At 36.9% G+C, this 17,420-nt stretch overlaps 1 protein-coding gene and 1 pseudogene across 2 annotated transcripts in view; both read left to right on the top strand.

Moving 5' to 3' along the window:
- Positions 1-17,420, top strand: part of COG5 (component of oligomeric golgi complex 5) — a 284,025-nt gene that overhangs the window by 52,264 nt on the left and 214,341 nt on the right. The gene's annotated exons all lie outside the window — the stretch shown is intronic.
- LOC307191140 (syntaxin-11-like) lies at positions 11,797-13,489 on the top strand (annotated as a pseudogene). The gene has a single exon. The product of its transcript is annotated as a syntaxin-11-like (transcript).

Consider the following 17,420-nt stretch of genomic DNA (forward strand, 5'->3'; position numbering starts at 1 on the left):
CTGTGTTAGGGACTTGAAATCTGTCAATAAATCAGAAATGTGTTTTTCTACCGTATCTAATTGGAAGATAATGCTGATGTTACAGTTTTATTGTCACAACTAGGAATATATTCAGAGGCCAGTGGTGACCCCCCAAAAGTTGTCTTGTGCCTCTGTGAGTCAGTCCCCCCACCTCCAGCACGAACTTTTGTTACTAGAGATTTCATTTTGCTCTTTCTTGGATTTCATATATGTGGAATCATACAGGAATCATACATGGAATCATATGTGGAATCCATCTTTCTTGGATTTCATATATGTGGAATCATTCGTTTGATGAGTAGTATTCCAGTGGATGTGTATGCCACAATATATTTATCCATTCAGCTTTTGATACATATTGGGTTTTCAACTTTAGACTATTGTGAATAAAACTGCCATGAACATTTATTTTCAGTGCCCTTGGGTAAATACCTAGGCGTGGAATTGCTGGGTCATCTGGTAAGTGTTATGATTAACTTTTTAAGATTTGCTACACTGTTTTCTTTCTTTTTAAACTAATAGGTAATTTTATTTTTACAGTAGTCTTATATAGCAACAGTATTAGTTTGCTGGGGCTGCCATAACAAAATTATCACAGACCAGGTGTCTTAAACAACAGAAATATATGTTTTCACAGTTCTGGTGTCTGGAAGTTCAAGATCAAGGTGTTCATAGGTTTTTTATTTTCTGAGTCCTCTCTCCTTGACTTGCAGATTGCCACTTTCTCTTTGTATCTTCACTGGTCTTTCCTCTGTGCTACACTTTTCTAAAATGGTTGTAACATTTCCACCAGCAATGCATAAGAGTCCCATTTGCTTTACATCCTTCAGTGCTTGTCATTGTAAATCATTTTAATTTTAGCCAGTCTCATAGTTGTGTAGAGGTATCTTTTATGATTTTAATTTGCATATACATGATTACAAATCATGTTGAACCTGATTTTGAATATTTATTTCCCACTTCATTTATCTTTGTGTAGTGTCTGTCCAGATCTGTTGTCTTTTTTTTTGAAAGACAGTATGAATTTACTTTAAAACTGTGGAACAAATATTACTAAATTACTCAATTCAAACTGGAGTGCATTTTCACCCCTAAGTGCTTCGGGACTAAGCTATCCCATCTCCTTTTATTAACTCTTGTCTCTTACAATGTCTAATGATGACAAAAGGTTAAATTTGTGTGCCTAACCCAAATGTGTGGGATAAGATCTGAGCCTTGGATTGAAGTGCATTTGATTCACACAAAAATAAAAAATGGCTAAGAGGGTTCAATAAAAGACAATCTTGTGAAATACAGGGTAACTAGACTTTTGCCCTTGTTTTAAACTGGGTTTGTCTTCTTATTGAGTTGTGAGAGGTCTTTTTATATTCTGGATACAAGTTTGTCAGGTGTGTGTGTGTGAGTGTGAATGTTTTTTGTGAATATATGTGCATTGTCTTTTAATATTCCTAGTGGTGTGATTTGAGCAGAACGTTTTAATTTTGATGAAGCCCAGTGTACCTTTTTCTTTTTTTTTGGGAGGGGGGTGAGTTTTGTTTTATAGTTTGCACTTTTGGAGCCCTATCTAAGACAATCTTTTCCTGTCCTACAGTTGCAAAAAATTTCTTCTACATTTTTTTCTGGAAGTTTTAAAGTTTTAATTTTTGTGTTAAGGTCTATGATTCATGTCAGGGTACTTTTTGATATAATGCAAGGGAAAGGTTGAAGCTTATTTTTTTCCATGAAGATATCTAATTGATTCAGTGCCATTTGTTGAAAAGACCTTCCTCTCTCCACTGAATTACCTTGGGGCTTTTTTAGAAAATCAATTGACTCTATATCTGTAGGTGTATTTTTGGACTCTATTCTGTTCCATTTATCTATGTGTCTGTCCTTATTTCACATATCTTTATATTTTGATTACTGTAGCCATCTTGAATTTGCATTTAAAGTCTATTTCTTTGTAGATGGAGTGTTCTTGAGTCTTGCTTTATTATCTGTTCTTTTATAATTTCAGTTTCCTTTTGTTTGGAGTGTTCATATATATTTTTACTAGTTATTGATATGGTTGGATTGAGTTTGCCATTTTGCTATATTCTATTTTTATCATCTTTTTTCTTTTGTTCCTGTCTTTCTTTCCTGCTTTTTTTCTTTTGTCCTTTTTTCGTAAACCATTTTTAAGTGTAAAATTCAGTGTTATTAAGTACATTCACAGTGTTGTGTCACCCTCAACACTATTTCCAGAACCTTTCCATCATATCCCAAAGAGAAACGCTGTATTCATCAACCAGTAACTCCCCATTTTCCTGTTTCCCCAGTCCTTGGTAACCTCTGTTCTACTTTTTGTCTCTGAATTTACCTATTTTAGGTACTTAATGTAAGTGGAATAATACAGTATTTGTCCTTTTGTGTCTGGCTTATTTCACTTAGCATAACGTTTTCAAGGTTCATCTGTGTTGTAGCGTGTATCAGAACTTCATTCCATTTTTTATGGCTGAATAATATTGCATTGTATATCACTTTTTGTTTATTCATCTCTTGATAGACACTTGGCTAGTTTCCACTTTTTGAAAAGGCTTTTATAAATAATGCTGCTATGAACATTGGTGTTCGAGTATCTGTTTGAATCCTTGTTTACAGTTCTTTTGGGTATATATCTAGGTGTGCGATTTCTGGGTCATATGGTAATTCTGTGTTTAACAGTTTAAGGATCTGCCAAACAGTATTCCACCGTAGGTGCCCTTTTTACATTCCCACCAACAGTGCACTAGAATTTGAATTTCTCCACATCTTTATCAACCCCTGTTATTTTCCTTTTTGTTTTTTTAAATAATTGTCACCCTAATAAGTGTGAAGGTAACATCTTAAAGTTTCGATTTGCATTTTCCTAAAGACTGGTGATGTTGAACATGTTTTCATGTACTTATTGACCATTTTATATCTTATTTGGTGAAATGTTTTTTAAGTCTTTTATCCATTTTAAAAACGGAGTCGTTTGTTTTTTGTTGTTGAGTTCTAAATATATTCTGGATACTAGTCCTTGTCAGCTAAAATATTTTTTCCCACAAATATTTTCTCCCATTCTGTGAGTTGTCTTTCCACTCTCTTGATAGTATCCTTTGATGGAGAATTTTTTATTTTGATGAAGTCCAGTTTATCCAATTTTTCTTTTGTTCTCTGTGCTTTTGGTGTAATACTTAAGAAACGGTTGCCAAATCTAGCTCAGTGAAGATTTCCCCCTTGTTTTTCTTCTAAGAGTTTTGTAGTTTTGGCTCTTCAATTTAGATCTTTGATCCATTTTGAGTTAATTTTTATATGTGGTGTAAGGTGGGATCTAGCTTCATGCTTTTTGCATGTGGATACCCAGTTTTCCTCACGCTGTTTGTTCAAAACATTATCCTTTCACCACTGAATGGACTTGGCACCATTGTCAAAATTTAATTGACCATTTATGTAACTCTTTATTTCTGGGCTTTGTCTTCTATTCCATTGGTGTATGGAATATGTATCATTATGCTGGTACCATACTGTTATGATTACTAAAGCTTTGTTGTAAGTTTCAAAATTCAGAAGATCAAGTCTTCCCACTTTGTTCTTCTTTTTCAGAAGTGTTTTGACTATTCAGTATCCCTCGATGAGTTTTTCTATTTCTGTAAAAAAATGCCTTTGGGAATTTTATAGGGATTGTATTATGTCTGTAGATCATTTTGGGTGGTATTGTCACCTTAAAGTATTAAGGCTTTTAGTTCATGAACACAGATGTCTTTCCATTTATTTAGATCTTTAATTTCTTTTGGCAGTCTTTTATAGTTTTCAATGCATAAGGCTTTCAGCCTCCTTAATTAAATTTATTCCTAAGTATTTTATTCTTTATAATACTTTTGTAAATGGAATTGTTTTCTTTATTTTTGAATTGTTCATTGCTAGTATATAGAAATACAACTGATTTTTGTGTGTTGTTGATTTTGTGTCCTGCAACTTGGCTGAATTCATTTTTTAGCTGTGTGTGTGTGTGTGTGTGTGTGTGTGGTCTTTAGGGTTTTCTACATATAAGATCTTGTCATCTGTGAACAGAGATAATTTTACTTCTTCCTTTCCACTTTGAATGCCTTTGATTTATTTTTCTTGCCTGTTTGTGCAGGCTAGAACTTTCAGTACTTTGTTGAATAGAAGTGGTGAAAGCGGACATCCTTACCTTGTTTCTGATCTTAGGGAAAAGCATTCAGTCTTTAATCATTGAGTATGATGTTAGCTGTGTGTTTTTCATGTATGACTGTTATTATGCTGAGGAAATTCTCTTGTATTTCTAATTTACTTAGTGTTTTTATTGCAAAAGTGTGTTGAATTTTGTCAGATGCTTTTTCTGCATCAGGATGGCCATGTGGTTTTTTTCCCTCTTCATTCTAGTAATGTGGTCTCTTGCTTTGATTTTTGTATGTTGACCTATTCTTGTATACCAGGGATAAATCCCACTAGGTCACAGTCTATAATCCTTTTAATATGTTGTTGAATTCAGTTTGTTAGTATGTTGTTGAGGATTTTTGCATACATATATATGGGGTTTTTTTGGCTCTGCCGCATGGCTTGCAGGGTCTTAGTTCCCTGACTAGGGATCGAACCTGCGCCCTTGGCAGTAAAAGCATGGAATCCTAATCACTGGACTGCCAGGGAATTCCCGCATCTATATTTATAAGAGATATTGGCTTGCAGTTTTCTTTTCTTGTAGTGTCTCTGTCTGGTTTTGATATTAGGGTAATGCTGACCTAATAGAATGAGTTAGGAAGTGTTCCCTTCTCTTCAACTTTTGGAACAGTTTGAGAAGTTTTTGGTATTTATTCTTCTTTAGATGTCTGGTAGAATTCACCAGTGAAGCCATCTGGTCCTAGGCTTTTCTTTGTTGGAATTTCTTGTTTTCTTTGTGTTAATAAGATAGTTCTGTGTATTCCATTTTATTTTGTCTATGAACTTTTTAGCTATAAGTTTATATTATTTTTGCAGCAATTCCTAGGGATTACAACATGCATCTTTAATTTAGCACAATCTACTTAGTGCTTATGTTGAATTACTTCAGGTGAAATATTAGCTGTTTTGAAGTCATTGTCTACTAAATCCCTTGTATGAGCCCACTTGCAGAGTCAATTTCTTTGATCTGCCTTTAAAATTTTTTTTTCATGAGTATGGGTTATGTACATCTGTTTCTTTGCATGTGGAATAATTTTTTATTGAAGTATAGTTGATTTACAGTATTGTGTTAGTTTCTGGTGTGCAGAGAAATGATTCAGTTATACATATATATATACATTCTTTTTAATATTCTTTTCTGTTATGGTTTATTACAGGATTCTGACTATGGTTCCCTGTGCTATATAGTAGGACCTTGTTGTTTATTTATTTTATATATAGTACGTAGTTTGTATCTGCTAATCCCAAACTCCTAATTTATCCCTCCCCCACTTCCTTTCCTCTTTGGGCACTATAAGTTTGTTTTCTGTCTGTGAGTTTGTTTCTGTTTCATAAATAAGTTCATTTGTGTCATATTTTAGATTCTGCATATAAGTATCATATGGCATTTGTCTTTCTCTTTCTGATTTACTTCACTTAGTATGATATTCTTTAGGTCCATCCGTGTTGCTGCAAATGGCATTATTTCATTCTTTTTTACCAAATAGTATTCCATAGTGTCTATATACCACATCTTCTTTATCCATTCATCTGTCAATGGACATTTAGTTTGCTTCCGTGTCTCGGCTATTGTAAATAGTGCTGCTGTGAACATTGGGGTGCATGTATCTTTTTGAATTATAGTTTTCTCCGGATATATACCCAGGAGTGGGATTGCTGGATCCTATGGTAACTCTATTATAGTTTTTTAAGGAACCTCCATACTGTTCTCCATAGTGGCTGTTACCAACTTACATTCCCACCAACAGTGTATGAGGGTTCCCTTTTCTCCACACCCTCTCCCACATTTGTTATTGCTAGGCTTTTTAATGATGGCCATTCTGAGTGGTGTGAGGTGATAACCTCATTGTAGTTTTGATTTGCATTTCTCTAATAATTAGCAGTGTTGAGCATCTTTTCATGTGCCTGTTGGCCATCTGTATGTCTTCTTTGGAAAATTGTCTATTTAGGTCTTCTGCCCATTGTTTGAGTGGGTTGTTTGTTTTTTTGGTTTTGAGTTGTATGATCTGTTCGTATATTTTGGAAATTAAGCCCTTGTCGGTCACATTGTTTGCAAATATTTTCTCCCAATCCATAGGTTGTCTTTTTGTTTTCTTTATGGTTTCCTTTGCTATGCAGAAGCTTCTAAGTTTGATTATGTCCCACTTGTTTATTTTTGCTTTTATTTCTGTTGCATTGGGAGACTGACCTAAGAAAACATTGATACGAATTACGTTAGAGAATGTTTTGCCTGTGTTCTCTTCTAGGAGTTTTATGGTGTAGTGTCTTATATTTAAGTCTTTAAGCCACTTTGGACTTATTTCTGTATATGGTATAAGGGTGTGTTCTAACTTCATTGATTTACATGTGGCTGTCCAGCTTTTCCCAACCACTTGCTGAAGAGACTGTCTTTTTTCCATTGTGTATTCTTGCCACCTTTGTTGAAGGTAGGTGTATGGGTTTATTTCTGGGCTATTCTGTACTGTTGATCCAACATATGGAGTAATTTTGGGTTGAAAAGTGGACATTGTGGATAATATATTTGTCATTTGAGATTCTACTGTGTTCTCTGAGGATTGTTTTTTGTTGTTATTGTTCCAGCTGGCAGTTAAGTTCTCTGATCTCAAGCTACACATTCTTTCCCCTGTACTGTGTGGTCTTCATCTCTGCTCAGTTCTTCTGGTTTATAGCTATTGCTTTAGTAACCTGGTACCTGATAGATAGATCAGCCCTGTACCTCTGTAGTTTAGATGTCACCAAGAATTTTGTCAGAGTTGATACTAAGATCATGGGCCTCAGGTTTTGTGTATCTTTTTTTCCTTTAGAGTTTCCTTCCTAAATTTCCAGTTGCTCTTTCAGCTCTGAGCTCTGTCCTGTGACACCTCAAGTTATAGTAAGGCCCCAGCTTTCTGCTGCTTGAGCTGTGTACTGTTTGGGGAAAACCATCAGTCTAAAAACAGCAGTAAACTCACATGGCTTGCCAGTCTTTTACTGGTAGACACCCCTCTGATATTTGCTTGCTTTTCCCCATCCTCCTGGATCCTCCCTTCTCCCTCTCCTCCTGGGTCCTCCCTTCTCCCCCATGTGTATATTTTAATGGTAAGCCAGGGATTTGGGTCTTGCTCCTGCTGTGGCTCTATTCTTTTTAGGATTTTTCTTTCTAAATTTATAGTTACTCTGTCTTAATTCGTGTTCTCTACCATCCCTGGACTGTAAATCTGTATTTTTCTGCTGCAAGAACTGTGGGCATTGGAATGGGAGTTGATGGCGGTAATGGTGGTCAGTGCCCTTAGGCAAAAAACGCCAAACTTGGAATCCTTACCCATTGAAATTTATATATTTCAAATGTAACCCTTCCTTCCCTATGTTCCTGCCTTTGATCACTTTCCAGGGCCTTCAAATAAGTGTGTTCTTAAAAATGGCTAATCTAGGTTTAGAAATTGTCTGCAGGAAACTATGCTTGACCAATTTACTCTGCCATTAGTGGAAACTAGACTAAAATAATTCGTATGTGCCTTTTGCGCATATGCACTCAAAGTCCATAAAATCAAATGAGCATTGTAAATTTGAATCACTTTGATAAAAATTTCTGTAGGTTGAGATTCCAAACTAATTTTAGTTTTTAAATATGCTTAGAGGTAATGTTCAGTGCAGACTTGAATTTTATGTATATAAAATCTCTGTATTCCCAAAGAATGAATGGATACAAGAACGTTTCATAGAGTCTAAGTAACCTTACAGACTTAGAACAATAAATTTGCCAAGGCACTTTATCATTACTTTGCCTTTTGGAGTCTACTGGTATTAAAAGTTATTACTTTGTTTTGGAAGGATGACATTTTGTGGAAACTTTTACTTAAAGACTAAAATCAGTTTTATGGGATCTTTTTTCTCTCTGTTCATCTATTCTCTAAGGCAAGTCTTTCGTTTACTTAGAAGAGCAACAGAAAAATTATACCCATAGAAGTTATTCTTTCGCTTTTCCAAAACTAGTTTAAAGCAGCAACACCCTTTCTTTAGTCTTCAGATATATTTAATATGGGGATTCTAAGATTCTGGCTGGTTGTCTTGCACTCATGGGTCTTATTACCATTTTAACAAATTCATTTTTGTTTCTGTGATAGAAAAAGTGTCATGGTTTTCAGAAAACCTCATCTAAACCTGTGTGTCTTCCAGTATGTCTTTAGCTTTGTGAGAAGCTTTCTTCCAGATAAAGATTTGTGGAACATAAAGAAAGTGAACAGAGAGGGAGCCTAATGGTAGAAACCAGTGCTATTTTACAGTGAGAAATATAGTTAGCTTTGAGTAAGTTGTTAATATATTTAGGTGTTTTTCCATTTAAAAAGAAGTAAGGATTTAATGATAATGTCTACTTAAATTGATGGATTCTCTGATAGTAGTAGTATTTGATGAAGATTGCTTAGCATTTTGAACTGTTTTATCCTAAGAACTTTTCTTCTTTAGCCAAAAGGTGGTGACATGCTCTTTTGTTCCTCGCTTCAAGTCAGTGCAGCTCAGCATGTGGTGTTGTATGGTAAGCACAATAGTGCGCCCCCTCAAGGATATTCTCATCTTAGTCACTGGAACCTTTGAATATATTACCTTATGTGGCAGAAGGGACTTCACAAATGTGATTAAGGTTATGGACCTTGAGATCGGAGATTAGTCTGGATTATCCAGATGGGACCATTCTAAATACTTGAGTTTATAAAAGTGAAAGAGGAAGGCAGAAGAGTGAGCCAGAGAGCTGCAATGGTAGAAGAAGAGGCAGGAGAGATTTGAACCGTGAAAGTACTTAACCTGCCATTGATGGCTGTGAAGATAAAGGAAGGGACTCATGGACATGCAGATGTCCTTTAGTAGCTGGGAACTGTCCCCAGCTCACAGGCAGCAAGGAAATGGGGACCTCAGTGCTACAACCTGAAGGAATTAAATTCTGCTAACAAATTGAATGAGCAAGGAGATGGTATCTCCCTTAGAACTTCCAGAAAGGAATGCAGCTATGCCAACACCTTGATTTTAGCCCACTGTGACTCATTTTGGACTTCTAACCTCCAAAACTGGAAGATAATAAATTTGTAGCTTTCAGGCCTCTTAAGTCTGTGGTAGTTTGTTCTGGCAGCAAATAAGAAACAAATGCATCTATACCATATCAGCTACATGGAAGGAGGATTCTTTGTGTTTTGGAGGAAAGAGAATGGCTGATCTGTAAAGTTCTGCCCTAGAAAGACATTAGAGTCAAAACAAAATAAAATACAGTGTTTTAATGTGTCCTGGTTCTCCTCAAGAAGAAAGTGCCAGAGTTATATGTCTTTTTATTGGCAGGAAACATACCTTTTTTATACACAGATATGAAATGTTAACTAATATTTTTAAAGTAAACAGCTGTAATGGGATAGGGCTTATAAAGTATCCTGCATACTCTTCTGATATCATGGCTAATTATACATTTTTTTCCCCTGTTGCTGTTAAGAAACAAATAATGGCCTCAGGCCAATTTAAGGTTTTACAGGTAAATAATTTGGGAGTACAAGAAAACTACTTTTTATTCTAATCAGGTTTACATATTCAATTCTCTGCTGATACATATGTTTTAAAACCCTACTGTGCGCTTGTCTCTAAGACTGTTTCTGTTTTACAGTTATGTTCATTCTTGGTCTTCGGGATGTTTGTAGGATGTTATTCCAGATCTGGTTATAGGCATGTGATGGAGCCTGGTTATGAGCCATAGTTACTTAACTTCTAACAGAAATAAGAATAATATTTAGTCAGGATCTCAATACAGGAAGAAAAATGTGAACAGAACATTTTTCATAGAATTTCCTAGTAAGGTTAGTAGTTCAAAATCTTGTTCGTTTTTATCATTTATTTATTTATATTTTTGTTGTTGTTTTTGCGGTACGCGGGCCTCTCACTGTTGTGGCCTCTCCCGTTGCGGAGCACAGGCTCCGGACGTGCAGGCTCAGCGGCCATGGCTCACGGGCCCAGCCGCTCCGTGGCATGTGGGATCTTCCCGGACCGGGGCACGAACCTTGTCCCCTGCATCAGCAAGTGGACTCTCAACCACTGCGCCACCAGGGAAGCCCTCTTGTTCGTTTTTAAACTGTGTTCTGAGAAATTCGGCTTGGTCTTCTCCATAAATACTGAACAGTGGTAATTGCTGGACAGAGGGTGGAGGAGAGAGAGAACGTATTGTTTGTTTTTTTTAAAATAAGGTTTGGGGATACTTAAGAACAGACATCTAATTGATGTGGAGACTTTCTCCCTAAAACAAAGTAATGAAATTGATATTCTAGAGTAGGTTAAAATGTAGCAATGAAAATAAAAACTGAAAAGGAGTAGCTGGGAAGACTTGTACTGAGGATAAATGATTTATGAACAAATTTTGTTGAATGGGCACTTGCAGGCTAGTTATTTTAATGTAATAACTAGAAAAGCACAGTATACACAAACTTTTCTTCCATCAAAGTAGTATTCACTTTATTAACATTTTAGAGACTTCAGAATGTCATAAAATTATACCATAAAGTAATGTAATTGTTCCTGCTATGTAGTTTGTGATTAAGAGACAGGAGAACATAGGCTTTGAAGCCATCTAGAGCTTGATTTAAATCCCATTTGCATCGCTCCTGCTAACTGTGTGAATATCGACAAGGTAAATTCTCTCAGATTTCAAAGGACTTTTGGGTAGATTTAATGAGACAAAATTATAGATTGCTTTCAACCTTGTCTAGCATATAGTAGGTCCCTCCAATATTGCTTTCCTCTTATCCTTCTTTCTTTAGAAACAGAACTAAAGGATGAATTTATATATTTTGAAAGTGACAGTGGTTATACGTCATCATATGTGGTCGTGTGTTCTACTCTTATATGTACAAAAATGACATCTTTTTTGTTTTTTCTTAAAAAATCGCATAATATACATTTCTTGTGTATTTTTTCTGGTAACACAATAGTGAAGTATTACTATGAAGATATTCAAGTTCAAGTTGGGCACTGATGTAGAATAAACACAGTAAAGTGAAAATCAGATCTCAAATACTGAGACGAGAAAAAGTACTTTTTGAGGAACTACAGTAATCAATACATAGTGATTTTTTTGGTAACTACATGACATAATTGAATTGAAAATACATTAAAAAAATAAAATTTCAGAAAAATGATAAAAGCTGTCATTGTTTGCTTTGTGGCAAGTACTGTGCTAAACACTGTATATATTTTATCTCATTGAGGTTTCACAACAGCCTCTGAGGTAGATGTTATCATTTTGCAGTTGGGGAAACAGAGTCTGGATGAGACAAGTAACATTCCTAGGATCACACAGCTAGTAAGAAGAGGACTTCTCCTTGCACTTATTATTTATTTCTTCCACTTGTACTCTGGTGGAGGTGCTAATGAGAACCAAAAAGTGCTCTAAGACAAAAGAATTGTGTGAAGTTGGGACTTTTGTAAATTTTGGGTAGAGGCTGTAACAATATTATTTGTTAGTGGAAGTTGAAGGACTTGTACAGCTTAAAAGCAATTAAAAAAATTTTAATGTAATGGTTAAAGTGGTGGGGGGCGGTGGTGGTGGGATGAATTGGGAGATTGGGATTGACATATATACACTAATACGTATAAAACAGATAACTAACAAGAACCTGCTGTATAAAAAATAAATACAATAAAATTCAAAAAAAAGAATAGGGTTTCAAGAAATCAGATGGAGCGGCCAGCTTTCAACACCCAGAGCTAGTGACGCAAGGCCATGTCAGCTCCTACCAAGGATTCCTGCTCACACTGGGATAGGTAAGGTAAGGAGCTGTGGACCTGAGAGGAACATCTGTCAGCTCTCCAAAGTCTTCTCAACAAGATCATCATCCCCAAAGCAGGTATCCTCAAGGAAAGACTGTCTGTTGAATCTGGCCAGGAAAGAATGCTGGTTGTGGTCCATGAACTCACAGAAATTATAAACCATCTTTGAGGAAAGAATCAGTCCATCTGAAGAGTGTGTTAAAGGGAAAAATAAGACAAATGAAGACATGGAGCTGCAGCAAGGGGACAAAATGGATGAAGAGGAAAAAGAGAAGAAAACCACATCTCAACCCCAAAGCATAATGAAGGACCGGTTAGTAGAACTTGTGGAGTAACCAAGCGATATGAACAGAAGTTCCCAGACAAGGACGATGAATTTGACTCACCTCCCGAGGATATCATGTTCAAGACGGACCACATCCTGGAATCCTGGTACCGAGACATCCAGGACCTTCAGGATGAAAACCAGCAGCTGACTGCCGACGTGAAGCGGCTGGGAAAGCAGAACACCCGCTTCGTCACGTCCATGCGGCGCCTCAGTATCATCAAGCGCCGCATCAACTCTTGCCAAGGACATCAAGGCGCAGGGCGAGAGCATCCACCGCAAGCTGAGCGCCATGAAGGCACTGAGCGAGGACGCTGAGTCGCAGCACGGCGCGCACTCGCCCGTGGCGCACATCACGCGCGCACGGTACAGCGCTCTCACCCACCCGTTCCCAGGCCGCCATGCACGAGTACAACCAGGCCGAGATGAAGCAGCGCGAAAACTGCAAGATCCGCATCCAGCGCCACCTGGAGATCATGGGCAAGGACATGTCAGGCGACCAGATCGAGGACATGTTCGAACAAGGCAAGTGGGACGTGTTCTCAGAGAACCTGCTGGCGGACGTGAAGGGTGTGCGGGCGGCCGTCAACGAGATCGAGAGCCGCCACCGTGAGATGCTGCGGCTTGGAGAGCCGCATCTGCGACCTGCACGACCTCTTCCTGCAGATGGCCATGCTGGTGGAGCAGCAGGCTGATACCCCGGACGTCATCGAGTTCAACGTGCAGAAGACACTCGACTACACCGGCCAGGACAAGGTGCAGGTGCGCAAGGCCGTGCAGTACAAGAAGAAGAACCCCTGCCGGACCGTCTGCTGCTTCTGCTGCCCCTGCCTCAACTAGCAGGGGGCCCAGGCCGCCACACCCCATCCCCGATCGGAATGGTGGGGGGAAGCACACTGGGAAAGATTTTGAAGCTGTCTGCACTGGGATGAGTTGCCCTAATCCCTAGGGACCTCAGTCTTTAGAGAAGGAAAAAACTCGAGGTCCCAGAATTCCAGTCCAGCTCGTACTTGGATTGTGAGGTCATTATGTGGCACATAGCACCCTTGCCTCTTAAAGGAAGCCAAATAAGGAACAGATGTGGTAGCTTACTCTATAATACATGTCCAAGGCATGTTTGTTTGTACATGGACCTCTTGGAGGAAGTCAGTTCTGCATCGGCTCACAGTATGAGCTCCTTATCAAGACTTCATTTAACCGATCCTGAAAGTACCGCGGTTGTGTTCATTTTCGAGTGAACTGACCTTGGGAAAAACTGCACATCTTCCATTTCTGATTCTTCATCTGGTTTACGCTATGTGATTCCCACCTGGATGTATATCTTCTTTCTGCTCATCTCCTCTACTTATTAAAATCACATTTAACACTTAAAAAAAAAAAGGAAAAATAAGTGCTTGGGAGAGAAGAGAAAAAGAATTTAATGTAATGGTTCCTCTTCTCCATTGATGCTGCCTGCATTTCTTTCTTTTTTTTTTTTTTTTTTTGTGGTACGCAGGCCTCTCGCTGTTGTGGCCTCTCCCGTTGCGGAGCACAGACTCCGGACGCACAGGCTCAGCGGCCATGGCTCACGGGCCCAGCTGCTCCGCGGCACGTGAGATCTTCCCAGACCGGGGCACGAACCCGTGTCCCCTGCATCGGCAGGCGGACTCTCAACCACTGCGCCACCAGGGAAGCCCAACCAGGATTAATTTTAATTTAACTTTTCTCGTTCTTTTCATTCTGTTTGATCTGATTTTATTATATTTATTTCCTCATTTAATTTATCTAAAATTGGATGCTTTTAAAAGTTGTCTTATATTTTTCTTAGAATAAGGAAGGCTATAAATAAATTATGTATAATATTTACCAATTTTGCTTTCCTACTTTCTTCCTAACACTAAGAATAATTTTTGTTTTAGGGACTTCCTTGGCAGTCCAGTGGTTAAGACTGCGTGCTTCCACTACAGGGGGCGTGGGTTCGATCCCCGGTTGGGGAACTAAGATGCTGCATGCCGCGTGGCGTGGTTAAAAAAAATAATAATAATTAAAAAAAAAAAGTTTTTGTTTTAGTTTTCGACGACATGCTCTTGTGAGGATCTTTTTGAATTTGTAGATGTTTGCTGCAGGGAAAAAGCACGCATACAGATACACATTAAATTTTGCACACAATTTCAGGGGATTTATGAAACTCCAGGAAGCCCTACACCAAAGTCATTGTTTATCTGAAATGTATTTTTTGGCACATGTTTTTCTGTAAGGTGGCTATATTCAATCACCTAAACTGTTTTCTTTATATATTTAAATTGTATTCACTAGCAGCCCATTTTCAATAATGCTAACTCACTCTATGGTTCTGTTGGTTCTGTGATTCAGTGAAAATGCTAAAAAAGCAAAAGAATTACAACAGAAAATAATATCAGTGTTGTTGGAAAGAATTCTTATTGAAAGGGTTAAAAAGAAATGTTCCCAGGGTAGTGCTTCTGTAATACCATTTGAAGTATTTAAGTAACGCTGAATACCATTGTTACTTAAACTGTTATAAAACAGAATAGGAAATTAAAGTAGTCATAAATTACCAAAGAGTAGCTGAATATTTCCTAAATTATGTTGATGGCACAAACAAAGGAAATTACAATAATAAAGGAAAAATGTTTGACTCAAACCATCTACCTAACTTTAGTGACATCTGTTCAAAAGATACACAAAATAGAGTTTTTTAGTATTTTCCCTGAGAACTTATTTTAGAAGTAATAAGTTTTGTATTGAAATGAGCAAAAATATGCCAGTGTAGTGCTTACCTTCTGGTCAGAATAAGATAACATTATGACAAACACTAGTTGTGCAGTTTATAATTGACAGAATATTTTGGCTGAATGAAGTGAAAGTAACACTTTATAGTGTCATCTTCTTTATGTTTAGTACTATTTTATCTTCTGAGTATATGATTTTTAAAGGAAACTTCTGCCTAGGTAACTTCTTTTTAGAAAATAGAATTTTATTTCTTAAGGAAACAGATGTCCTGCTGAACTATAGTATATATGGTTCAATTAAAATTTTATTAGTTAAAATGAAGTAAGCTTAAAAATTTTTTCCTTAAGAAGGCACTGTGGCCTGAATTGAGTTCAGAGCTGCTTCTATATCTTTTCATTTATTAGTTACTTGAATGTCTGTCACTTTGATACACAGTCTGTCTTCTGGTATATAAAGTAATGGTCCTTAAGCTTTAGCACACAAATCACCTGAGGGTACTTATTAAAACTTATTATTCAGGGCTGCAGCCATAGCTGTTCTGACTCCTAACGTAAAGGTGGGGCCCAGAAACTGCAGTTTCCAAACAGACACCATAGAGGTTCTGATGTAGGTGGGCTATAGTTTGAGCAACTCTCTCCTAAACAAGGTTCCGTAGGGTCAGAAGTTTAAAAATTGTTCCTTTCAATTTCACAAATATTTACTCTTCCATTAGTATTTATCAGTCACTTTTTTGGGGAAGCATTATGAAAGGTGATATTAGTATTACAGACCATTATTTTATTGTGTGGATTAAATACAGTTTAATAAATTTAGGTAACTACAGTTTGCTAGCATTTTGTTGCTTGTAAGAAGTGATACTTGGAAAAAATTCAACAGCAAAAGAAAGACTGCAGCTTTTTAAGAATTGGGAAGAAAATTGTTTAAGTGTATATTATGTAGTTTGATTTTTTACATTTCTGAGTGAGGCATTAACAATATTAGAGTGAAATACATATGTTTGGTTCTTCTCTACCCAATCAGTATTCCACATACCATATGACATATGGGATTGTGTATAATATTAAAGGCTGCTGTGTATATATATCAGTCCCATATGTATTTGTCATTCCTACAGTCTGTGTCTCATATGGCCAGAACTCTCATTGTTAGCATTAAAATTTTTTATGTTAAATTAAAAATTTTTCATTTTGCATCCCTTATTAGTGTTATATGTCCAGAACTGTCTGAGTGGAAAGTGATTCCTCATAACGTTATTGTCTTCTCTTGCTGCTTTTTCTTTTCTCCCTGAAAAATTGGTGGATGTGTTTTGGTAGTCTGTCTTGCTTAATGTCTCTCAGAAATATGACATAATTGCTTTCATGGAAGCAGGGTGAGGGAAATGACCTCAATCCCAGACAGACTGAGCTCTCCTTTTTTATCTTACTTGATGCTTCTGGTTTGATAATGGTATGGAGTTGATATTGGTGGCCCTGATAGGAATGACAGTGCTTTTTACCACTTGCTGGTGGAAGTACAAAGCTGTCATGCTTGAAAACCATGGATACAGCTTATAGAGGTCTGTAAAAAAAAAAAAAAAAAAAAAAGTGTGAATAGAAGGGTAGGGATACTTAGGGTTTTTTTCACACCTTATTTTATCATGAGCCGGGGAGAAATATTACTGTGTTAAATTTGCTCATCTCTTTTTCTCTCATAAAAATGAGTATTCTTTCGAAGGTGATAGCTTTCGTATTAACGATGAACCCAATTTTCCTTTTGTTTCTACATCTCAGTACTACTGTGTTCCAGATGTTTGTGAATTGTTATAATATTCTTTCATTCTACTTCTTATGATGTAATATATGTTATCATATTACTAATCTGTCCAGTCTATCTGTTGTCTGGGTTTTATTTTAATCCTTTCATTGTTTGGAATGCTTTTTAGCAAGTCTTCAAATTAGCTTTCTTTTGTGAACTCTCTAACCCACAGTTCTGTGTTCTCTTTGTATTTCTCTTAAGAGTTGAGCATCTCTGAGTATTTTAGATCTTTTTCCTGTCTTATCTGGGTTTAATTATCTCCTTATATTTCTTGTTTATATTGTGATCTGAGCTTCTCTCTTCCCTAAGATTTATTATTAGTCATCTCACATTTAGCTTTCCTTGACTTCACGCCAGTCCCATAGGGGTCTCACACAGGTGTCTATCTCTGAGATGTAAAGAAAATAGGTGTCAAAAGTTTTCTCTAGTTTTTATATTTCTTACTGAGTGGAAAGGAAGAAAAGAAATAAATTATTTTATGGTTTTTCCCTTGCTTTTAACTTCTATTTAGAAAAAGAACCTGCTTCACAGTTTGCTAAGTTACCTTTCTTACCTTTTTGAAGCGTAGCTTGAAGCTATTTAATTATAATAGAAAAAGGTTTAAGTATTTGATATT

This window comes from Stenella coeruleoalba (genome assembly GCF_951394435.1).
Source record: "Stenella coeruleoalba genome assembly, chromosome: 9".
In the NCBI taxonomy this organism is placed as follows: Eukaryota; Metazoa; Chordata; class Mammalia; order Artiodactyla; family Delphinidae; genus Stenella; species Stenella coeruleoalba.